The following is a 25,612-nucleotide window of genomic DNA, read 5'->3' on the forward strand; positions in this document are numbered from 1 at the left end:
TCCATGAAAAATAGATTTTCCTCAGTGAATGTAATTCACATATCTAAAAGTAGTTTCTCAGAAATCTACTTTCCAGTTTTAATGTGAAGATATTTCCTTTTTCACCATAGCCCTCTATGGGCTTCTAAATATCACCTTGCAAATTCCACAAGAACAGTCTTAGTGAACGGCTTATTGAGGGGAAAGCTGTAACTCTGTGAGATGAATTAACAGAACACAAAGCAGTTTCTCAGATAGCTTTTTTCCAGTTTTCATGTGAGAATATTTCCTTTTTCACCACAGCCCTCTATGGGCTTCCAAATATCACTTTATAAATTCCACAAAAACTGTCTTACCGAAATGCGTCTAGAGGAGAAAACTGTAACTCTGTGAGATGAATTAAGAGGAAAAAAAGCAGTTTTCCAGAAAATTTCTTTCCATTTTTTATCTGAGCATATTTTCTTTTACACCATAGGCCTCCATTGGCTTACAAATATCACTTTGCAAATTCCACAAGAGCATCATAGCAAAAGGTTTCTTGAAGGGTATCTGTAACTCTGTGAGATGAATTCATAGATCACAAAGAAGTTTGTCAGAATTTCCCCTCAAGAAGCCTTTCACTAAGACCTTTCTTGTGTTATTTGCAAAGTGATATTTGGAAGCCCATAGTGGGCTATGGTGAAAAAGGAAATATCTTCAGATAAAAACTGGAAAGAAGCATTCTGAGAAATTGCTTTGTGTTCTGTTAATTCATCTCACAGAGTTACAGTTTTCCCCTCAAGAAGCCGTTCACTATGACTGTTCTTTTGGAATTTGCAAAGTGATAATTGGAAGCCCATAGAGGGCTATGGTGATAAAGGAAATATCGTCAGAGAAAAACTGGAAAGAAACTTTCTAAAAAACTTCTTTGTGATCTGTGAATTCATCTCACAGTGTTACAGCTTTCCCTTCAAGAAGCATTTCACTAAGACTGTTCTTATGGAATTTTCAAAGTGATATTTGGAAGTCCGTGGACGGCTATGCTGAAAAAGAAACTATGCCCAGTTTAAAACTGGAAAGAAGGTTTCTGAGAAACGGCTTTGTGTTCTGTTAATTCATCTCACAGAGATACAGCTTTCCCCTCAAGAAGCCTTTCAATAAGACTGCTCTTATGGAATATCCAAAGTGATATTTGGAAACCCATAGAGGGCTATAGTGAAAAAGGAAATATCCACAGATAAAACATGGAAAGAAGTTTTCTGAGACACTGCTTTGTGAAGTGTTCCTTCCACTAACTGAGTTACTTCTGTATTTAGTGAGGCTCTTTGCTATCCTTATTTCTGTGGAATATGAGAACTGTTATTTCGGATCCCCTGAAGACTATAGGGTCAAAGGAAGTATCCTCCGATAAAAAGGAGAAGAAAGCTCTCTGAGAAACTTCTTCGTGATGTGTGAATACATCCCACAGTTACAACTTTCCCCTCAAGAAGCCTTCAGCTAAAACTGTTCTTGTGGAATTGGCAAAGTGATATTTGGAAGCCCATGGAGGGCTATGGTGAAAAAGAAAGTATGGTCAGATAAAAACTGGAAAGAGCTTTCTGAGAAACTGCTTTGTGTTCTGTTAATTCATCTCACAGTGTTACAGGTTTTCCCTCAAGAAATGTTTTGCTAAAACTATTCTTGTGGAATTTGGAAATTGATATTTGGAAGCCCACAGAGGGGTATGGTGAAAAAGGAATTATCCTCAGAAAAGACTGGAAAGAAGCTTTCTGAGAAACTGCTTTCTGCTCTGTTAATTCAAATAACCGAGTTAAAGCTTTTCCCTTAATAATTCGTTCTCTAAGACTGTTCTTGTGGAATTTGGAAAGTGATATTTGGAAGCTCATAAGGGCTATGGTGAAAAAGGAAATATCCTCAGATAAAATATGGGAAGAAATTTTCTGAGAAACTGCTTTGTGATGTGTGACTTCCACTCACTGATTTACATCTGTATTTCATGGAGCTGTTTGGTAGCCTTATTACTTTGGAATCTGAGAACTGATATTTCGGATCCCTTTGAAGACTATAGGGCCAAAGGAAATGTCCTCCAATAAAAATGAGAAAGAAGCTTTCTGAGAAACTTCTTGTGATCTGTTTATTCATCTCACAGAGTTACACCTTTCCCCACAAGAAGCCTTTCGCTAAGACTGTTCTTGTGGAATTTGCAAAGTGATATTTGGAAGCCCATAGAGGGCTACCGTGAAAAATGAAATATCCTCAGATAAAAACTGGAAAGAAGCTTTCTGAGAAACTGATTTGTGTTCTGTTAATTCATCTCACAGATTTACACCTTTCCCCCCAAGAAGCCGTTCTATAAGACTGTTCTTGTGGAATTTGCAAGGTGATATTTGGAACCCCATAGAGGGCTATGGTGGTAAAGGAAACATCTTCAGATGAAAACTTGAAAGAAGCTTTCTGCGAAACTGCTTTGTGATGTGTGACTTCGACTCCCTGCGTTACAGCTCTATTTCATGGATTTGTTTGCTAGCCTTATTTCTGTGGAATCTGAGAATTGATATTTCGGATCCCTTTGAAGACTATAAGGCCAAAGGTAGTATCCTCCGATCAAAATGAGAAAGAAGCTTGCTGAAAAACTTTTTTCTGATCTGTGAAGTCATCTCACTGAGTTACAGTTTTCCCCTCGAGAAGCCTTTCGCTAAGACTGTTCTTGTGGAATATGCAAAGTGATATTTGGAAGCCCATGGAGGGCTATCGTGAAAAACAAAATATGCTCAGATAAAAACTGGAAAGAAGCTTTCTGACAAACTGCTTTATGTTCTGTTAATTCATCTCACAGAGTTACAGCCTTCCCCTCATGAAGCCTTTCACTAAGACTGTTCTTGTGGAATTTGGAAAGTGATATTTGGAAGCCCATAGAGTGCTATGGTGAAAAAGGAAATATCCTCAGATAAAACATGGAAAGAACTTTACTGAGAAACTGTTTTGTGATGTGTGACTTCCACTGAATGAATTACATCTGTATTCTGTAGAGCTCTTGCTAGCCTTATTTCTGTGGAAACTGTAAACTGTTATTTTTGAACCCTTTGAAAACTTTAGGGTCAAGGGAAATATCCTCCGATAAAAATGAGAGAAAAGCTTTCTGAGAAACTTCTTTGTGATCTGTGAATTCATCTCCCAGAGTTACAGCTTTCCCCTCAAGAAGCCTTTCGCGAAGACTGTTGTTGTGGAATTTGCAAAGTGATATTTGGAAGCTCATGGAGGGGTATGTTGAAGAAGAAAATATGCTCAGATAAAAACTGTAAGGAAGCTTTCTGAGAAACTGCTTTGTGTTCTGTTAATTCATCTCACAGAGTTACAGCTTTCACCTCAAGAAGCCGGCCCCTAAGACTGTTCTTATGGAATTTGCAAAGTGATATTCGGAAGCCCATAGAGGGCTAGGGTGATAAAGGAAATGTATTCAAATGAAAACTGGAAAGAAGCTTTCTGAGAAAATTCTTTGTGATGTGTGCGTTACACTCATTGAATTACATCTCTAATCGTAATCTGTTTGCTAGCCTTATATTTGTGGTATGTGAGAATGGATATTTCGTATCTCTTTGAAGACTATAGGGTCAAAAGAAGTATCCTCCGAAAAAAATGGGAATAATGCTTTCTGAGAAATTTCTTTGAGGTCTGTGAATTCATCTCCCAGAGTTAAAGCTTTCCCCTCAAGAAGTCTTTCGGTAAGACTGTTCTTGTGGAATTTGCAAAGTGATATTTGGAAGCCAATGGAGGGCTACGGTGAAAAAGAAAATATGCTCCGATAAAAACTGGAAAGAAGCTTTCTGAGAAACTACTTTGAGTTCTGTTAATTCATCTCACAAAGTTACAGCTTCCCCCTCAGGAAGCCTTTTAGTAAGACTGCTCTTGTGGAATTTGGAAAGTCATATTTGGAAGCCCATAGAGGTCTATGGTGAAAAAGGAAATATCCCCAGATAAAAACTGGAAAGAAGCTTTCTGAGAAACTACTTTGTGATGTGTGACTTCCACTCACTGAGTTACATCTATATTTCCACGAGCTGTTTGCTAGCATTTTTTTTGTGGAATCTGAGAACTGTTATGTCGGATCCCTCAAGACTATAGGGCCAAAGCAAATATCCTCCGATAAAAATGAGAAAAAGTCTTTCTGAAAAACTACTTTGTGATCTGTGAATTCATCTCACAGAAACACAGCTTTCCCCTCAAGAAGCCTTTCACTAACACTGTTCTTGTGGAACTTCCAAAGTGATATTTGGAATCCCATAGAGGGATATGGTGAAAAAGGGAATATTCTCAGATAAAAAATGGAAAGAAGCTTTCTGAGAAACTGCTTTGTGTTCTGTTAATTCACCAAACAGAGTTACAGCTTTCTCCTCCAGAAGTCGTTCCCTAAGACTGTTGTTGTGGAATTTGGAAAGTGATATTTGGAAGTCCTTAGAGGGCTATGGTGAAAAACGAAATATGCTCAGATAAAACATGGAAGGAAGTTTTCTGAGAAACTGCTTTGTGATGTGTGACTTCCACTCACTGAGATACATCTGTACCTTGTGGAGGTGTTTGCTAGCCTTATTCCTGTGGAATCCTAGAACTGTTATTTCGGATCCCTTTGAAGACTGCAGGGCCAAAAGAAATATCCTCCAATAAAAATGAGAAAGAAGCCTTCTGAGAAACTTTTTTGTGATCTGTGAATTCATCTCACTGAGTTACAGCTTTCCCCTTAATAAGCCTTTCGCTAAGACTGTTCTTGTGGAATTTCCCAAGTGATATTTGGAAGCCCATGTATGGCTGTGGTGAGAAAGAAAATATCCTCGGATAAAAATAGCAAAGAAGTTTTCTGAGAAACTGCTTTGTGTTCTGTTAATTCATCTCACAGAGACACAGCTTTCCCCTCATGAAACCTTTCGCTAAGACTGTTCTTATGGAACTTCCAAAGTGATATTTGGAAGCCCATAGAGGGCAGTGGTGAAAAAGGGAATATCCTCAGATAAAAAATGGAAAGAAGCTTTCAGAGTAACTGCTTTCTGTTCTGTAAATTCACCTAACAGAACTACAGCTTTCCCCTTCAGAAGCCGTTCCCTAAGTCTGTTGTTGTGGAATTTGGAAAGTGATATTTGGAAGCCCTTAGAGGGCTATGGTGAAAAAATAAATAACCTCAGTTAACACATGGAAAGTAGTTTTCTGTGAAACTGCTTTGTGATGTGTGACTTCCACTCACTGAGTTACATATGTACTTCGTGGAGCTGTTTGCTAGCCTTATTTCTTTGGAATCTGAGAACTGTTATTTCGGATCCTTTTGAAGAATCTAGGGCCAAAGGAAATATCCTCCCACAAAACTGAGAAAGAAGCTTTCTGAGAAACTTCTTCTTGATCTGTGAATTCAACTCACTGAGTTACAGCTTTCCCCTCAAGAAGTCTTTCGCTAAGACTGGTCTTGTGTAATCTGCAAAGTGATATTTGGAACCACATGGAGAGCTATGTTGAAAAAGAAAATATGATCAGATAAAAACTGGAAAGAAGCCTTCTGAGAAACTGCTTTGTGTTCTTTTAATTCATCTCACAGAGTTACAGCTGTCCACTGAAGAAGCCTTTCGCTAAGACTGTTCTTGTGGAATTTTCAAAGTGATATTTGGAAGCCCTTAGAGGACTATGGTGAAAAAGGAAATATCTTCATATATTTCTCATTTTTATCGGAGGATATTTCCTTTGGCCCTGCAGACTTCAAAGGGATCCGAAATAACAGCTCTCAGATACCCCAGAAATAAGGCTAGCAAACAGCTCCACGAATTGCAGATGTAACTCACTGAGTGTAAGTCACACAAAACAAAGCAGTTTCTCAGAAAGCTCTTATCAGTTTTATTCTTAAGATATTTCCTTTTTCACCATAGCCCTCTATGGTCTTCCAAATATCAATTTGCAAATTCCATAAGAACAATTTAGTGAATGGCTTCTTAAGGGGAAAGCTGTAACCCCAGGAGATGAATTAACAGAACACAAAGCAGTTTCTCAGAAAGCTTCTTTTAGTTTTTATCTGATCATATTTTCTTTTTCACCATAGCCCTCCATGGGCTTCCAAATATCACTTTGAAAATTCCACAAGAACAGTCTTAGCAAAAGGTTTCTTTTGGGTAAAGCTGTAAATCTGTGAGATGAATTCAGAGATCACAGAGAAGTTTCTCAGAAAGCTGCTTTCTCATTTTTTTCTGAGGATATTTCCTTTGGCCCTATACACTTCAAAGGGATCCGAAATAACAGTTCTCAGATTCCACAGAAATAAGGTGAGCAAACAGCTCCACGAAATACAGATGAAAGTCAGTGAGAGGAAGATATATATCACAAAGCAGTTTGTCAGAAAACTTCTTTCCATGTTTTATCTGAGGATATTTCCTTTTTCACCATAGCCCTCTATGGGCTTCCAAATATCACTTTGCAAATTCCACAAGAACACTCTAAGCGAAAGGCTTCTTGAGGGGTATTCTGTAACTCTGTGAGATGAATTAACAAAACACAAAGCAGTTTCTCAGAAAGCTTCTTTCCAATTTTTATCTGATGATATTTTCTTATTTACCATAGTCCTCCATGGGCTACCAAATATCACTTTGCAAATTCCACAAGAACAGTCTTAGTGAAAGACTTCTTGAGGGTAAAGCTGTAACTCTGTGAGATGAATTCACAGATCACAAAGAAGTTTCTCAGAATGCTTCCTTCTCATTTTTATCGGAGGATATTTCCTTGGGCCCTATAGTCTTCAAAGGGATCCAAAATATCAATTCTCCAATTCCATAGAAATAAGGCTGGCAAACAGATCCACGAAAGAGAGCTGTAACTCAGTGAGTGGAAGTCACACATCACAAAGCAGTTTCTCAGAAAGCTTCTTTCCAGTTTTAATCAGAAGATATTTCCTTTTCCACAATAGACGTCTATGGGCTTCCAAATATCACTTCGCAAATTCCTCAAGAGCAGTCGTAGAGAACGGCTTCTTTAGGGGAAAACTCTACTCTCTGAGATGAATTAACAGAACACATAGAAGATTCTGAGAGAGCTTCTTTCCAGTTTTTATCTGAGGATATTACCTTTTCAACCTAGCCCTCTATGGGCTTCTAAATATCACTTTGCAAACTCCACAATAACAGTCTTAGCGAAAGGCTTTTAGAGGGGAAAGCTGTAACTCTGTTAGATGAATTAACAGAACTCAAAGCAGTCTCTCAGAAAGCATCTTTCCAGTTTTTATCTCATGATATTTTCTTATTCACCATAGCCCTCCATGGGCTTCCAAATTTCACTTTGCAAATTCCACAAGAACAGTCTTAGCGAAAGACTTCTTGAGGGGATAGCTGTAACTCTGTGAGATGTATTCACAGATCAGAAAGAAGTTTCTCAGAAAGCTTCTTTCTCATTTTGATTGGAGGATAATCCTTTGAACCTACAGTCTTCAAAGGGATCTGAAATATCAATTCTCAGATTCCATAAAAATAGGGCTAGCAAACAACTCCATGAAATACAGATGTAACGCAGTGAGTGGAAGTCGCACATCACAAAGCAGTTTCTCAGAAAGCTTCTTTCCAGTTTTTATCTGAGGATATCCCCTTTTTCTCCATAGCCCTCTATGGGCTTACAAATATCACTTAATAAATTCCGTAAGAACAGTGTTAGCGAAAGGCTATTTGAGGGGAAAGCTGTGTCTCTGTGAGATGAACTAGCAGAACACAAAGCAGTTTCTAAGAAAGCTTCTTTCCAGTTTTTATCTCAGAATATTTTCTTTTCCACCATAGCCATATATGGGCTTCCAAATATCACTTTGCAAATTCCACAAGAACAGCCTTAGCAAAAGGCTTCTTGAGGGGAAAGCTGTAACTCTGTGAATTGAATTCACAGATCACAAAGAAGTTTCTCAGAAACTTTTTTCTCATTTTTATCGGAGGATGTTTCCTTTGGCCCTGTAGTCTTCAAGGGATCCGAAATAACAGTTCTCAGATTCCACAGAAACAAGGCTAGCAAACAGCTCCAAAAAATACAGCTGTACCGCAGTGAGTGTAAGTCACACATCACAAAGCAGTTTCTCAGAAAGCTTCTTTCTAGTTTTTATCTGAAGATATTTTCTTATTCAACATAGCCCTCAATGGGCTTCCAAATATCACTTCCCAAATTCCACAAACGCAGTCTTAGGGAACGGCTTCTAGAGGGGAAAGCTGTAACTCTGTGAGGTGAATTAACAGAACACAAATCAGTTTCTCAGAAACTTTCTTTCCAGTTTTTATCTGAGGATATTTCCTTTTTCACCATAGCCCTCCATGGGTTTCCAAATATCACTTTTTAAATTCCACAAGAACAGTCTTAGCGAAAGGATTCTTGAGTTGAAAGCTGGAACTCTGTGAGATGAATTAACAGAACGCATAGCAGTTTCTCAGAAAGCTTCTTTCTCATTTTATTCAGAGGATATTTCCTTTGGTCCTAATGTTTTCAAAGAGATCCGAATTATCAGTTTTCAGATTTCACAGAAATAAGACTAGCAAACAGCTCCATGAAATACAGATGTAACTCAGTGAGTGGAAGTCACACATGACAAAGCAGTTTCACAGAAAACTTCTTTCCACGTTTTTATCTGAAGATATTTCCTTTTTTACCATAACCCTCTATGGCCTTCCAAATATAACTTTGTAAATTCCACAAGAACAGTCTTAGAGAACGACTTATTGAGGGGAAAGCTGTAACTCTGTGAGATGAATTAACAGAACACAAAGCAGTTTCTCAGAAGCCTTCTTTCCAGTTTTTATCTGAGGATATTTCTTTTTTCACCATAGCCCTCTATGAGCTTCCAAATATAACACTGCAAATTCCACAAGAACAGTCTTAGCGAATGGCTTCTTGAAGGGAAAGCAGTAACTCTGAGAGATGAATTAACAGAACACAAAGCAGTTTCTCAGAAAGCTTCTTTCCAGTTTTTATCTGTGCATATTTTCTATTTCACCATAGCCCACCTTGGGCTTACAAATATAACTGTGCAAACTCCACAAGTACAGTCTTAGCGAAATGCTTCTTGAGGGGAATGCTATAACCCTCTGAGATGAATTCACAGATCACAAAGAAGTTTCTCAGAAAGCTTCTTTATCATTTTTTCGGAGGATATTTCCTTTGGCCCTGCAGTCTTCAAAGGGATCTGAAATAACAGTTCTAACATTTCACAGAAATAAGACTAGCAAACAACTCCAAGAAATACAGCTGTACCTCAGTGAGTGTAAATCACACATCACAAAGCAGTTTCTTGGAAAGCTTCTTTCCTGTTTTTATCTGAAGATATTTTCTTATTCACCATAGCCCTCAATGGGCTTTCAAATATCACTTTCCAAATTCCACAAGAACAGTCTTAGGGAATGGCTTCTTGAGGGGAAAGCTGTAACTCTGTGAGGTGAATTAACAGAACACAAATCTGTTTCTCAGAAATCTAATTTCCGGTTTTTATCTGAGGATATTTCCTTTTTCACCATAGCCCTCCACGGGCTTCCAAATATCACTTTGCAAATTCCACAAGAACAGTCTTAGCAAAAGGATTCTTGAGGCAAAAGTTGTAACTCTGTGAGATGAATTAACAGAACACATAGCAGTTTCTCAGAAAACTTCTTTCCAGTTTTTATCTGAAGATATTTCCTTTTTCACCATAGCCCTCTAAGGGCTTCCAAATATCACTTTGCAAATTCCACAAGAACATTCTTAGCGAAAGGTTTCTTGAGGGGAAAGCTGTAAGTCTGTGAGATGAATTAAAAGAACACAAAGCAGTTTCTCACAAAGCTTCTTTTAAGTTTTTATCTGAGCATATTTTCTTTTTCAACATAGCTCTCCATGTGGTTCCAAATATCACTTTGCAGATTTCACAAGACCAGTCTTAGCGAAAGGCTTCTTGAGGGGAAAGCTGTAACTCAGTGAGATGAATTCACAGATTACAAGGAAGTTTCTCAGAAAGCTTCTTTCTCATTTTTACGGGAGGATATTTCCTTTGGCCCTATAGTCTTCAAAGGGATCCGAAATAACAGTTCTCAGATTCCGCAGAAATAAGGCTAGCAAACAGTTCCACGAAGTACAGATGTAACTCAGTGTGTAGAAGTCACACATCACAAAACAGTTTCTCAGAAAACTTCTTTCCATGTTTTATCTGAGGTTATTTCGTTTTTCTCCATAGCCATCTATGGGCTTCCAAATATAACATTGCAAATTTCACAAGAACAGTCTTAGTGAGTGGCTTCTTGAGGGGAAAGCAGTAATTATGAGAGATGAATTAACAGAACACAAAGCAGTTTCTCAGAAAGCTTCTTTCCACTTTTCATCTGAGGATATTTCCCTTTTCATTATAGCCCTCCATGGGCTTCCAAATATCACTTTGCAAATTCCACAAGAACAGTCTTAGTGAGAGGCTTGTTGATGGAAAGCTGTAACTCTGTGAGATGAATTCACAGATCACAAAGAAATTTCTCAGAAAGCTTCTTTCTCATTTTTATTGGAGGATATTTCCTATGGCCCTGCAGTCTTCAAAAGGATCTGAAGTAACAGTTCTCACATTCCAAAGAAATAAGTTTAGGAAACATCTCCAAGAAATACAGCTGTACCTCACTGAGTGTATGTCACACATCACAAAGCAGTTTCTCAGAAAACATCTTTCCAGTTTTTATCTGAAGATATTTTCTTATTCACCATGGCCCTCAATGGGCTTCCAAATATCACTTTCCAAATTCCACAAGAACAATCTTAGGGAACGGATACTAGAGGAGAAAGCTGTACCCCTGTGATGTGAATTAACAGAACACAAATCAGTTTCTCAGAAACCTTCTTTCCAGTTTTTTTCTGAGTATATTTCCTTTTACACCATTGCCCTCCCCGGGCTTCCAAATAACACTTTGCAAATTCCACAAGAACAGGCTTAGCGAAAGGATTGTTGAGGGGAAAGCTGTAACTCTGTGAGATGAATTCACAGATCACAAAAAAGTTTCTCAGAAAGCTTCTTTCTCATTTTTTTTGGAGGGTATTTCCTTTTGCCTCATAGTCTTCAAAGGGATTCGAAATATCCGTTCTCAGATTCCACAGAAATAAGGCTCGCAATCAGCTACACGAAATACAGATGTAACTCAGTGAGTGGAAGTCACACATCACAAAGCAGTTTCTCAGAAAACTTCTTTCCATGTTTTATCTGAAGTTATTTCCTTTTTCACCAGGCCCTCTATGGGCTTCCAAATATCATTTTCCAAATTCCACAAGAACAGTCTTAGGGAACGTCTTCTTAAGGGGAAAGCTGTAATTCTGTGAGGTGAATTAACAGAACACAAAGCAGTTTCTCAGAAAGCTTCTTTTAAGTTTTTATTTGAAGATATTTCCTTTTTCACCATAGCCCTCAATGGGCTTCCAAATATCACCTTGCAAATTCCACAAGAACAGTCTTAGTGAACGGCTTCTTGAGGGGAATGCTGAAACTCTGTGACATGAATTAACAGAACACAAAGCAGTTTCTCAGAAAACTTCTTTCCAATTTTTATCTGAGGATATTTTCTTTTTCACCATAGCCCTTTATGAACTTCCAAATATCACTTTGAAAATTCCAGAAAAACTGTCTTAGCAAAAGACTTCTTGAGGGGAAAGCTTAACTCTGTGAGATTAATTAGCAGGACACAAAGTAGTTTCTCACAAAGCTTCTTTCCAGTTTTTATCTGGCCATATGTTCTTTTTCACCATAGCCCTCCATGGGCTTCCAAATATCACTTTGCAAATTCCACAAGAAAAGTCTTAGCGAATGACTTTTTGAGGAGAAAGCTGTAACTCTGTGAGATCAATTCACAGATCACAAAGAAGTTTCACAGAAAGATTTTATCTCAATTTTATCGGAGGATATTTCCTTTGGCCCTATAGTCTTCAAAGGAATCCGAAATAACAGTTCTCATTCCACAAAAATAAGGCTAGCAAACAACTCCTCAAAATACAGATGTAACTCAGTGAGTGGTAGTCACACTTCACAAAACAGTTTCTCAGAAAGCTTCTTTCCAGTTTTTATTTGAACACATTTCCTTTTACACCATAGCCCTCTTCGGGATTCCAAATATCACTTTGAAAATTCCAGAAGAACAGTCTTAGGAAACGGCTTCTTGAAAAGAAAGCGGTAACTCTGTTAGGTGAATTAACATAACAAAAAGCAGTTTCTCAGAAACTTTCTTTACAGTTTTTACGTCAGGATATTTCCTTTTTCACCACAGCCCTCCATGGGCTTCCAAATATCACGTTGCAAATTTCACAAGAACACTCTTTGTGAAAGGATTTTGGAGGGGAAACCTGTCATTCTGTGAGATGAATTAACAGAACACAAACCAGTTTCTTAGAAAGCTTCTTTCCAGTTTTTATCTGAAGATGTTTCCTTTTTCACCATAGCCCTCTATGGGCTTCCAAGTATCACTTTGCAAATTCCAAAAGAACAGACTTAGTGAATGGCTTCTTGAGGGTAAAGTTGTCACTCTGTGAGATGTATTCACAGATAACAAACAAGTTTCTCAGAAAGCTTCTTTCTAATTTTGGTCAGAGGATATTTCCTTTGGGCCTCTAGTCCTCAAAGGGATCAGAAATATTGGTTCTCAGATTCCACAGAAATAAGGCCAGCGAACAGCTCCATGAAATACAGATGTAACTCAGTGAGTGAAAGTCACACATCACAAAGCAGTTTCTCAGAAAACTTCTTTCCATGTTTTATCTGAGGATAGTTGCTTTTTCACCATAGCCCTCAATGGGCTACCAAATATCACTTTCCAAATTCCTCAAGAACAGTCTTCGGGAACGGCTTCTTGAGGGGAAAGCTGTAACTATGTGAGATGAATTCATAGAACACAAAGAAGTTTCTCAGAAAGTTTCTTTCTCGTTTTTATCAGAGGGTATTTCCTTTGGCCCTATAGTCTTCAAAGGGATCCGAAATATCAGTTTTCAGATTCCACAGAAATAAGGCTAGCAAACATCTCCAAGAAATACAGATGTAACTCAGTGAGTGGAAGTCACGCATCATAAAGTAGTTTCTCAGAAAACTTCTTTCCATGTTTTATCTGAGTATATTTCCTTTTTCACCATAGCCCTCTAGTGGCTTCCAAATATCACTTTGCAAATTCCACAAGAACACTCTTAGCGAAAGGCTTCTTGAGGAGAAATCTGTAACTCTGTGAGCTGAATTAACAGAACATAAATCGGTTTCTCAGAAAGCTTCTTTCCAGTTTTTATTTGAGCATATTATCTTTTTCACCATAGCCCCCCATGGGCTTCCAAATATCACTTTGGATATTCCACAAGAACAGTCTTAGTGAAACGTTTCTTGAGGAGAAAGCTGTATCTCTGAGATATGAATTCACAGATCACAAAGAAGTTTCTCTGAAAGATTCTTTCTCATTTTTATCAGAGGATATTCCTTTGGCCCTATAGTCTTCAAAGAGATCCGAAATATCAGTTCTCAGATTCCACAGAAATAAGGCTAGCAAACAGCTCCACGAAATACAGATGTAACTCAGTGAGTGGAAGTCACGCATCAGAAAGCAGTTTCTCAGAAAACTTCTTTCCATGTTTTATCTGAGTATATTTCCTTTTTCACCATAGCCCTGTAGTGGCTTCCAAATATCACTTTGCAAATTCCACAAGAACAGACTTAGCATAAGGCTTCTTGAGGAGAAATCTGTAACTCTGTGAGCTGAATTAACAGAACATAAAACGGTTTCTCAGAAAGCTTCTTTCCAGTTTTTATTTGAGCATATTATCTTTTTCACCATAGCCACCCATGGGCTTCCAAATATCACTTTGGATATTCCACAAGAACAGTCTTAGCGAAAGGTTTCTTGAGGGTAAAGCTGTAACTCTGAGATATGAATTCACAGATCACAAAGAAGTTTCTCAGAAAGATTCTTTCTCATTTTTATCAGAGTATATTTTCTTTGGCCCTATAGTTTTCAAAGGGATCCGAAATATCAGTTCTCAGATTCCACAGAAATAAGTCTACCAAACCATTCCATGAAATACAGATGTAGTTCACTGAGTGGAAGTCACACATCACAAACCAGTTTCTGACAAAACTTCTTTACATGTTTTATCTGAGGATATTTCCTTTCTCACCGTAGCCCTCTAAGGGCTTCCAAATATCACTTTACAAATTCCACAGGAACAGTCTTAGTGAACGGATTCTGCAAGGGAAAGCTGTAACTCTGTTAGGTGAATTAACAGAACACAAAGCAGTTGCTCAGAAAGCTTCTTTACCGTTTTTATCTGAGGAAATTTCCTTTTTCACCATAGTCCTCTCTGGGCTTCCAAATATCACTTTGCAAATTTTACAGGAACACTCTTAGCGAACGACTTCTTGTAGGGAAAGCTGTAACTGTGTGAGATGAATTAACAGAACACAAAGCAGTTTCTCAGAAAGCTTTCTTCCAGTTTTTATCTGAGCATATTTTCTTTTTCTTCCTAGCCCTCCATGGGCTTCCAAATATCACTTTGGAAATTCCACATGAACAGTCTTAGTGAAAGGCTTCCTGAGGGGAAAGCTGGAACTGTGTGAGATGAATTCGCAGATCACAAAGAAGATTCTCAGAAACCTTTTTTCTCGTTTTTATTGGAGGATATTTCCTTGGGGCGTATAGTCTTTAAGGGGATCCAAAATAACCGTTCTTAATTCCACAGAAAGTGGCTAGCAAACAGCTCGATGAAATACAGATGTAACTCAGGGAGTGGAAGTCACACATCACAAAGCAGTTTCTCAGAAAATTTATTTCCATTTTTTATATGAAGATATTTCCTTTTTCACCATATCCCTCTATGGGCTTCCAAATATCACTTTGCAAATTACACAAGAACACTCTAGTGAACGGCTTCTTGAGGGGCAAGCTGCAGCAGTGTGACATGAATTAACAGAACCCAAAGCAGCTTCTCAGAAAGCTTCTTTTCACTTTTTATCTTAGGATATTTCCTTTTTCACCATAGCCCTCTGTGGGCTTTCAAATACCACTTTGCAAATTCCCCAAGAACAGACTTAGAGAAAGGCCTCTTGAGGTGAAAGCTGTAACTCTGTGAGATGAAGTAACAGAACACAAAGTAGTTTCGCAGAGAGCTTCTTTCCAGTTTTTATCTGAGAATATATACTTTTTCACCATAGCCCTCTATGGACTTCCAAATATCACTTTGCAAATTCCCTAAGAATAGACTTCGAGAAAGGTTTCTTGAGGGGAAAACTGTAACCCTGTGAGATGCATTGACAGAACACAAAGCAGTTTCTCAGAAAGCTTCTTTCCAGTTTTTATCTGAGCATAATTTCTTTTTCACAGTAGCCCTCCAATTGCTTCCAAATATCACTTTCCACATTCCACAAGAACAGTCTTAGCGAAAGGCTTCTTGAAGGGAAAGATGTAACTCTATGAGATGAATTAACAGAACACAATGCAGTTTCTCAGAAACCTTCTTTCCGGTTCTTATCTGATGATATTTCCTTTTTCACCTTATCCCTCTATGGGCTTCCAAATATCACCTTCAAATTCCACAAGAACAGTCTTAGGGAATGCCTTCTGGAGGTTAAAGCTGTAACTCTGTTAGTTGAATTAACAGAACACAAAGCAGTGTCTCAGAAAACTTCTTTCCAGTTTTTATCTGAGGAATTTTTCTTTTTCACCATGGCCCTCTACGGGCTTCCAAATATCACTTTGCAAATTCCCGGAGAATAGATTTAGAGAAAGGCTTCTTGAGGGGAAAGCTGTATATCTGTGAGATGAATTAACAGAATACAATGTAGTTTCGCAGAAAGCTTGTTTCCAGATTTTATCTGAGCATATTTTCTTTTTCACCATAGCCCTCCATTGGCTTCCAAATATCACTTTGCAAATTCGCCAGAATAGACTTAGCGAAAGGCTTCTTGAGGGGAAAGCTGTAACTCTGTGAGATGAATTCACAGATCTCAAAGAAGTTTCTCAGAAAGCCTCTTTCTCATTGTTATCGGAGGATATTTACTTTGTCCCTATAGTGTTCAAAGGGATCTGATATATCAGTTCTCATATGCCACAGAAATAAGGCTAGCAAACAGCTCCACGAAATACAGATGTAACTCAGTGAGTGAAAGTCACACATCACAAAGCAGTTTCTGAGAAAACTTCTTTCCATGTTTTAACTGAGGATATTTCCCTTTTCACCATAGTCCTCTTTGGGCTTCCAAATATCACTTTACAAATTCCACAAGAACAGTCTTAGGAAATGGAATCTTAAGGGGAAAGCTGTAAATCTGTGAGGTGAATTAACATAACACAAAGCAGTTTCTCAGAAACCTTCTTTGCAGTTTTTATCAGGAGATATTTTCTTTTCACCATATCTCTCTTTGGGCTTCCAAATGTCACTTTGCAAATTCCACAAGAACAGTCTTAAAGAATGGCTACTTGAGGGGAAAGCTGTAACTCGGTGAGATGAATTAACAGAACACAAAGCAGTTTATTAGAACGCTTCTTTCCAGTTTTTATCTGAGGATATTTCCTTTTTCACCATAGCAATCCATGGTCTTCCAAATATCACTTTGCAAATTTCACAAGAACAGTCTTAGCAAAAGGATTCTTGAGGGGAAAGCTGTAACTCTGTGAGATGAATTAACAGAACACAAAGCAGTTTCTCAGAAATCTTTCTTGTTTTTATCTGAAGATATTTCCTTTTTAATAATATCCTTCTATGGGCTTCCAAGTATTACTTTGCAAATTCCAAAAGAACAGTCTTACTGAATGGCTTCTTGAGGGGAAAGCTGTAACTCTGTGGGATGAATTAACAGGACACAAAGTAGTTTCTCTGAAAGCTTCTTTCCAGTTTATATCTGAGGATATTTCCTTTTTCACCAAAGTCTTCCTTGGGTTTCCAAATATCACTTTGCAAATTCCAAAAGAACAGTCTTAGCGAAAGGCTTCTTGAGGGGAAAGCTGTAACTCTGTGAAATGAATTTACAGAACACAAAGCACTTTCTCAGAAAGCTTCTTTCCAGTTTCTATCTGATCATATTGTCTTTTTTACCATAGCTCTCCAGGAGCTTCCAAATATCTCTTTGCAAATTCCACAAAAACAGTCTTAGCGAAAGACTTCCTGAGTGGAAAGCTGTAACTCTGTGAGATGAATTCACAGATCACAAAGAAGTTTCTTAGAATGCTTCTTTCTCATTTTTATCAGAGGATATTTCCTTTGGCCCTATAGTCTTCAACGGGTTCCGAAATAACATTTCTCAGATTCCACAGAAATAAGGCTAGGAAACAGCTCCACGAAATACAGCTGTACCTCAGTTATTGTAAGTCACACATCACAAAGCAGTTTCAAGCTTCTTTCCAGTTTTTATCTGAATATATTTCCTTTTTCACCATAGCCCTCAATGGTCTTCCAAATATCGCTTTCCAATTTCCACAAGAACATTCTTACGAAAGGCTTCTTGAGGGGAAAGCTGTAACTCTGTCAGATGAATACACAGATAACAAAGAAGTTTCTCAGAAAGCTTCTTTTCAGTTTTTTCTGAATATATTTCCTTTTATATAGCCCTCTTTGGGATTCCAAATATCACTTTGAAAATTCCCAAAGAACAGTCTTAGAGAAAGGCTTCTTGAGGGCAAAGCTGTTACTCTGTGAGATGAATTAAGAGAACACAAAGCAGTTTCTCAGAAATCTTCTTTCCAGTTTTTTTCTGAGGATATTTTCTTTTTCACCATAGCCCTCCATGGGCTTCCAATTATCACTTTGTAAATTCCACAAGAACATCTTAGCAAAAGACTTCTTGAGGGGAAAGCTGTACTCTGTGAGATGAATTCACAGATCACAAAGAAGTTTCTCAGAAAGCTTCTTTCTCTTTTTAATCGGAGGATATTTCCTTTGGTTCCATGGTCTTCAAAGGGATGCGAAATATCAGTTCTCAGATTCCACAGAAATAATGTGAGCAATCAGCTCCACGAAATACAGATGTAACTAAGTGAATGGAATTCACACATCACAAAGCAGTGTCTTAGAACGTTTCTTTCCATGTTTTTTCTGAGGATATTTCCTTTTTCACCTTAGCCGTCTATGGGCTTCCTAATATCACTTTCCAGTTTCCACAAGAACAGTCTTAGTGAACGGCTTCTTGAGGGGAAAGCTGTAACTCTATTAGATGAATTAATAGAACACAAAGCAGTTTCTCAGAAAGCATCTTTCCAGTTTTTATCTGAAAATATTTCCATTTTCTCCATAGCCCTCTAAGGGGTTCCAAATATCACTTTGCAAATTCCTCAAGAACACTCTTAGCGAATGACTTCTTGAGGGGAAAGCTGTAACTCTGTGAGATAAATTCACAGATCCGAAAGAAGTTCCTCAGAGGGCTTCTTTCTCATTTTGATCTTAGGATATTTCCTGTGGCCCTATAGTATTCAAAGGGATCCAATTTATCAATTCTGAGATTCCACAGAAAGAAGGCTAGCAAACAGATCCACGAAATAGAACTGTAACTCAGTGAGTCGAAGTCACACATCACAAAGCAGTTTCTCAGAATGCTTTTTTCCGTTTTTTTTTTTTTTTTTTTTTGAAGACATTTCCTTTTTCACGATAGCCCTCCTTGGGCTTCCACATATCACTTTGCAAATAACACTAGAACTGTCTTAGCAAAGGTTTATTGTGGGGAAAGCTGTAACTCTGTTAGATGGATTAACAGAACACAAAGCAGTTTCTCAGAAAGATTCTTTTGAGTTTTTATCTGAACATATTTTCTTTAACACCATAGCCATACATGTTCTTCGAAATACCACTTGGCAAATTCCACAAGAACAGACTTAGCGAAAGGTTTCTTGAGGGAAAATCTGTAAATCTGTGAGATGAATTAACAGAACACAAAGCAGTTTCTCAGAAAGCTTCTTTCCATTTTTTATCTCTATGGGCTTCTAAATATCACTTTTCTTTTCTTTTCTTTTCAATTTATTTATTATTATTATACTTTAAGTTGTAGGGTACATGTGTATAACGTGCAGGTTTGTTACATATGTATACTTGTACCATGTTGGTGTGCTGCACCCATCAACTCGTCATTTACATCAGGTATAACTCCCAATGCAATCCCTCCCCCCTCCCCCCCCCATGATAGGCCCTCGTGTGTGATGTTCCCCTTCCCGAGTCCAAGTGATCTCATTGTTCAGTTCCCACCTATGAGTGAGAACATGCGGTGTTTGGTTTTCTGTTCTTGTGATAGTTTGCTAAGAATGATGGTTTCCAGCTGCATCCATGTTCCTACAAAGGACACAAACTCGTCCATTTTTATGGCTGCATTATGTTTATTGCAGCACTATTCACAATAGCAAAGACTTGGAATCAACCCAAATGTCCATCAGTGACAGATTGGATTAAGAAAATGTGGCACATATACGCCAAATATCACTTTTCAAAGTGATATTTGGAAGCCCATAGATATCAATGGTGAAAAAGGAAATATCATCAGATAAAAACTGGAAAGATGCTTTCTGAGAAACTGTTTTGTTTTCTGTTAATTCATCTCACAGAGCAGCTTTCCCCTCAAGAAACCGTTCACTAAGACTGTTCTTTTGGAATTTGCAAAGTGATATTTGGAAGCCCTTTTAGGGCTATGGTAAAAAAGGAAAAATCCTCAGATAAAACCTGGAAAGAAGTTTTCTGAGAAACTGCTTTGTGATGGGTGACTTCCACTCACTGAGTTACATCTGTATTTCGTGGAGCTGTTCGCTATCCTTATTTCTGTCAAATCTGAGAACTGATATTTCGGATCCCTTTGAGGATTACTGGGCCAAAGGAAATATCCTCCGCTAAAAATGAAAAAGAAGCTTTCTGAGAAACTTCTTCATGATCATTGAATTCAACTCACAGAGTTACAGTTTTCCCCTCAAGAAGCCGTTCCTTAATACTGTTCTTGTGGAAATTGAAAAGTGATATTTGGATGTCTATAGAGGGTTATGGTGAAAAGGGAAATATGCTCAGATAAAAACTGCAAAGAAGCTTTCTATGAAACTGCTTTGTGTTCTATTAATACGTTTCACAAAGTTACAGCTTTCCCCTGAAGAATCCGTATGCTAAGACAGTTCTTGTGAAATTTGCAAAGGGATATTTAGAAGCCCATAGAGGGCTATGGTGAAAAAGGAAATATCCTCAGATAAAAACTGGAAAGAATCTTTGTGAGAAATTGCTTTGTGTTCTGTTAATTCATCTCACAAAGTTACAGCTTTGCCCTCAAGAAGTCATTCGCTAAGACTGTTCTTGTGGAATTTGGATAGTGATATTTGGAAGCCCATAGAGGGCTATGGTGAAAAAGGAAATATCCTGAGATAAAAATTGGAAAGAAGCTTTCTGAGAAACTGCTTTGTGAAGTGTGACTTCCACTCACTGACTTACTCCTATATTTCGTGGTCCTCTTTGCTAACTTTCTTTCTCTGATATCTTAGAACTGATATTTCGGATCTCTTTGAAGACTATAGTGCCAAAGGCAATATCCCGTGACAAAAATGAGAATGAAGCCTTCTGAGAAACTTCTTTGTCATCTGTGAATTCATCTCACAGAGTTACAGCTTTCCCCTCTAGAAGGCTTTCGCTAAGACTCTTCTTGTGGAATTCCCAAAGTGATATTTGGAATCCCAAGCAGGGCTATGGTGAAAAAGAAAATATCTTCATATAAGAAATGGAAAGAAGCTTTGTGAGAAACTGCTTTGTGTTCTGTTAATTCATCTGAAAGTTACAGATTTCCCCTCAAGAAACCTTTCCCTAAAACTGTTTTGGTGGAATTTGCAGGGTGATATTTTAAGCCCATGGAGGGCTATGGTTAAAAATAAAATATCCTCAGATAAATACTGATAAGAAGCTTTGTGAGAAACTGCTTTGTGTTCTGTTAATTCATCTCACAGAGTTACAGCTTTCCCCTCAAGAGGCCATTCACTTAAACTGTTCTTGTGGAATTTCCAAAGTGATATTTGGATGTTCATAGAGGGCTGTGGTGAAAAAGGAAATATCCTCAGATAAAAACTGGAAAAAGCTTTCTGAAAAACTGCTTTGTGATGTGTGACTTCCACTCACTGAGTTACAGCTGTATTTAGTGGAGTTCTTTGCTTGCTTGCTTTCTGTGGAATCTGAGAACTGATATTTCGGATTCCTTTGAAGACTATAAGGCCAAAGAAAATATCCTCCCATGAAAATGAGAAAGAAGCTTTCTCAGAACCTTCTTTGTGATCTGTGAATTCGTCTCACAGAGTTACAGCTTTCTCCTCAAGAAGCCTTTTGCTAAGACTGTTATTGTGTAATTTGCAAAGTGATATTTGGAAGCCCATGGAGGCTTATGGTGAAAAAGAACGTATCCTCAGAAAAAAACTAGAAAGTAGCTTTGTGAGAAACTGCTTTGTGTTCTGTTAATTCATCTCTCAGAATTACAGCTTTCCCCTCCAGGTGCCGTTCGCTAAGACTGTTCTTGTAGAATTTGGAAAGTGATATTTGTAAGCCCTTGGAGGGCTATGGTGAAAAAGCAAATATTCTCAGATAAAAACTGGAAAGAAGCTTTCTGAGAAACTGCTTTGTGATATGTGACTTCCAATCACTGAGTTACATCTGTATTTCGTGGAGCTGTTCGCTAGCTTTATTTCTGTTGAATCTGAGAACTGATATTTCAGATCACTTTGAAGACTATACGGCCGAAGGACATATCCCCAGATAAAAATGGAAAAGAAGCTTTCTGAGAAACTTCTTTGTGATCTGTGAATTCATCTCACAGAGTTACAACTTTCCCCTCAAGAAGACGTTCCCTAAGACTGTTCTTGTGGAATTTGCAAAGTGATATTTGGAAGCCCATAGAGGGCTATGGTGAAAAAGGAAATATCTTCAGGTAAAACCTGGAAAGAATCTTCCTAAGAAACTGCCTTGTGTTCTGTTAATTCACCTCACAGAGTTACACCTTTCCCCTCAAGAAGCCTTTTGCTACGACTGTTCTTGTGGAATTTGAAAAGCGATATTTGGAAGCCCATAGAGGGCTATAGTGAAAAAGAAAATTTCCTAAGACAAAACATGGAAAGAAGCTTTCTGAGAAACTGCTTTGTGATCTGTGACTTCCACTCACTGAGTTACAGCTGTATTTCTTAGAGCTGTTTTCTACCCTTATTTCCGTGGAATCTGAGAAGTGTTATTTCGGATTCTTTTGAAGACTATAGGGCCAATCAAAATATCCCCCGGTAAAAATGAGAAAGAACCTTTCTGAGAAATTCCTTTGTGATCTGTAAATTCATCTCACAGTGTTACAACATTCCCCTCAAGAAGCCTTTCGCTAAAACTGTTCTTGTGGAATTTGCAAAGTGATATTTGGAAGCCCGTGGAGGGCCATGGTGAAAAAGAAAATATCCTCAGTTAAAAACTGGAAAGAAGCTTTCTGAGAAATTGCATTGTGTTCTGTTAGTTCATCTCACAGAATTACAGATTTCCCCTAAAGAAGGAGTTCGCTAAGACTGTTCTTGTGGAATTTGCAAAGTGACTTTTGGAAGCCCATGTAAGGCTATGGTGAAAAGGAAAATATGCTCAGATAAAAACTGGAAAGAAGCTTTCTGAGAAACTGGTATGTGTTCTGTTAATTATTCTCACAGTGTTACAGCTTTCCCCTAAATAAGCCTTTCGCTAAGACTGTTCTTTTGGAATTTTCAAAGTGATATTTGGAAGCCCATAGTGGGCTATGATGAAAAAGTAAATATCCTCAGATAAAAACTGCAAAGAAACTTTCTGAGAAACCACTTTGTGTTCTGTTAATTCATCTCACAGATTTACAGCTTTTCCGTCTAGAAACCTTTCGATAAGATTGTTCTTGTAGAATTTGCAAAGTGATGTTTGGAAGCCCATGGAAGGCTATGGTGAAAAAGGAAATATCCTCATATAAAAACTGGAAAGAAGCTTTCTGAGAAACTGGTTTGTGTTGTGTTAATTCATCTCACAGAGTTACAATTTTTCCCTCAAGAAGCCGTTCGCTAAAACTGTTCTTCTGGGATTTGCAAAGTGATATTTGGAAGTCCATAGAGGGATAAGGTGAGAAAGGAAATTTCCTCAGATAAAAACTTGAAAGAAGCTTTCTGAGAAACTTCTTCGTGTTCTGTTAATTCATCTCACAGAGTTCCATCTTTCCCTCAAGAAGCCGTTCCCTAAAACTGTTCTTGTGGAATTTGGAAAGGTATATTTGGAAGCCCATAGAGGGCTGTGGTGAAAATGGAAATATTTTCAGATAAAAACTGGAAAGAAGCTTTCTGAGAAACTGCTTTGTGATGTGTGACTTCCAGTAACTGAGTTACATTTGTATTTCGTGGAGCTGTTTGCTAGCCTTATTTCTGTGGAATCTGAGAACTGATATTTCGGATCACTTTGAAGACTATAGGGACAGAGCAATTATCCTGCGATTAAAATGAGAAAGATGATTTCTGAGAAACTTCTTTGTGATCTGTGAATTCATGTCACAAAGTTACAGCTTTCTCTTAAAGAAGCCATTCACTCAGACTGTTGTTGTGGAATTTGCAAATTTATATTTGGAAGCCCATAGAGGCGTATGGTGAAAAGGGAAATATCTTCATATAAAAATTGGAAAGAAGTCTTCTGAGAAACTGATTTGTGATGTGTGACTTCCACTCGCTGGGTTACAGCTGTATTTCATGGAGCTGTTTTCTAGCCTTATTTCTGTGGAATCTGAAAACTGATATTTTGGATCCCTTTGAGGACTATTGGGCCAAGGGAAATATCCTCCGATAAAACTGAGAAAGAGGTTTTCTGAGAAACTTCTTTGTGATCTCTGAATTCATCTACAACAGTTACAGCTTTCCCTCAAGAAGCTTTTTGCTAAAATAGTTCCTGTAATATTTGCAACGTGATATTTCGAAGTCCATGGAGGGGATCATGAAAAGCAACATATCCTCAGATAGAAACTGGAAAGAAGCTTTCTGAGAAACTGCTTTGTGTTCTTCTAATTCATCTCACACCGTTACAGCTTTCCCCTGAAGAAGCTGTTCACTAAGACTGTTCTTGTGGTATTTGCAAAGTGATATTTGGAAGCCCATGGAGGACTATGATGAAAAAGAAAATATGGCCAGATAAAAACTGGAAAGAAACTTTGTGAGAAACTACTTTGTGTTCTGTTAATTCATCTCACAGAGTTAAGCTTTCCCTTCAAGAAGCCTTTCACTAAGACTGTTCTTGTGGAATTTGCAAAGCGATGTTTGGAATCCCATAGAGGGCTATGGTGAAAAAGGTAGTATCCTCAGATAAAAGTGGAAAGAATGTTTCTGAGAAACTGCTTTCTGTTCTGTTAATTCACCTCTCAGAGTTACAGATTTTGCCTCAAAAAACCTTTCGCTAAGACTGTTCTTGTGGAATTTGCAAAGCGATATTGGGAAGCCCATAGAGGGCTATGGTTAAAAAGGAAATATCCTTAGATAAAACCTGGAAAGAAACTTTCTAGAAACTTCTTTTTGATGTGTGACTTCCACTCACTGAGTAACATGTGTATTTGGTGGAGCTGTTTGCTAGCCTTATTTCTGTGGAATCTGAGAACTGATATTTCAGATCTCTTTGAAGGCTATAGGGCAAAAGGAAATATCTTTCGATAAAAATGAGGAAGAGGCTTTCTGAGAAACTTCTTTGTGATCTGTGAATTCATCCTACAGAGTGACACCTTTCCCCTCAATAAGCCTTTCGCTAAAACTGTTCTTGTGGAATTTGCAAAGTGATATATGAAGCCCATGGTGCGCCATTGTGAAAAGGAAAATATCCTCAGATAAAAACTGGAATGAAGCTTTCTGAGAAACTGCTTTGTGCTCTGTTAATTCATCTCACAGAGTTACAGTTTTCCCTCAAGAAGTCTTTCTCTAAGACTGTTCTTGAGGAATTTGCAAAGTGATATTTGGAAGCCCATAGAGATCCATGGTGAAAAAGGAAACATACCAAGATAAAACCTGGAAAGAAACTTTCTGTGAAACTGCTTTGTCATGTGTAACTCTCACTCGATGAGTTTCAGTTGTATTTCATGGAGCTGTTTGCAAGCTTTATTTCTGTGAAATCTGAAAACTGTTATTTTGGATCCCTTTGAAGACTATAAGGCCAAAGGAAATATCCTCCTATAAAAATGAGAAAGAAGCTTTCTGAGAAACTTCTTTGTGATCTGTGAATTCATTTAACAGTGTTACAGCTTTCCCCTCAAGAAGCCTTTCGTTAAGACTGTTCTTGTGGAATATGCAACGTGATATTTGGAAGCCCTTGGACGGCTATGGTGAAAAAGGCAATATACTCAGATAAAACCTGGAAAGAAGCTTTCTGAGAAACTGCTTTGTGTTCTGTGAATTCAACTCACAGAGTTACAACTTTCCCCTCAAGAAGCCTTTTGGTAAGACAGTTCTTGTGGATGTTGCAAAGTGATATTTGGAAGTCCATAGAGGGTTGTGGTGAAAAAGAAAATATCCTCAGATAAAAACTGGAAAGAAGCTTTATGAGAAATTGCTTTGTGATGTGTCACTTCCTTTCACTGGGTTACAGCTGTATTTCTTGGAGCTTTTTGCTAGTCTTATTGCTGTGAATTCATTTTCGAGAGTTACAGCTTTCCCCTCAAGAAGGCTTTCGCTAAGATTGTTCTTGTGGAATTTACAAAGTTATGTTT

At 38.0% G+C, this 25,612-nt stretch overlaps 2 pseudogenes; one reads left to right on the forward strand and one right to left on the reverse strand.

The window, feature by feature from the left end:
- Positions 1-339: 339 nt before the first annotated feature.
- LOC140710410 (uncharacterized) lies at positions 340-1,199 on the forward strand (annotated as a pseudogene).
- A 5,144-nt stretch (positions 1,200-6,343) lies between these two features.
- LOC140710411 (uncharacterized) lies at positions 6,344-21,643 on the reverse strand (annotated as a pseudogene).
- Between the last annotated feature and the right edge of the window lie 3,969 nt (positions 21,644-25,612).

Source organism: Chlorocebus sabaeus, chromosome 26 (genome assembly GCF_047675955.1).
Source record: "Chlorocebus sabaeus isolate Y175 chromosome 26, mChlSab1.0.hap1, whole genome shotgun sequence".
NCBI lineage: Eukaryota > Metazoa > Chordata > Mammalia > Primates > Cercopithecidae > Chlorocebus > Chlorocebus sabaeus.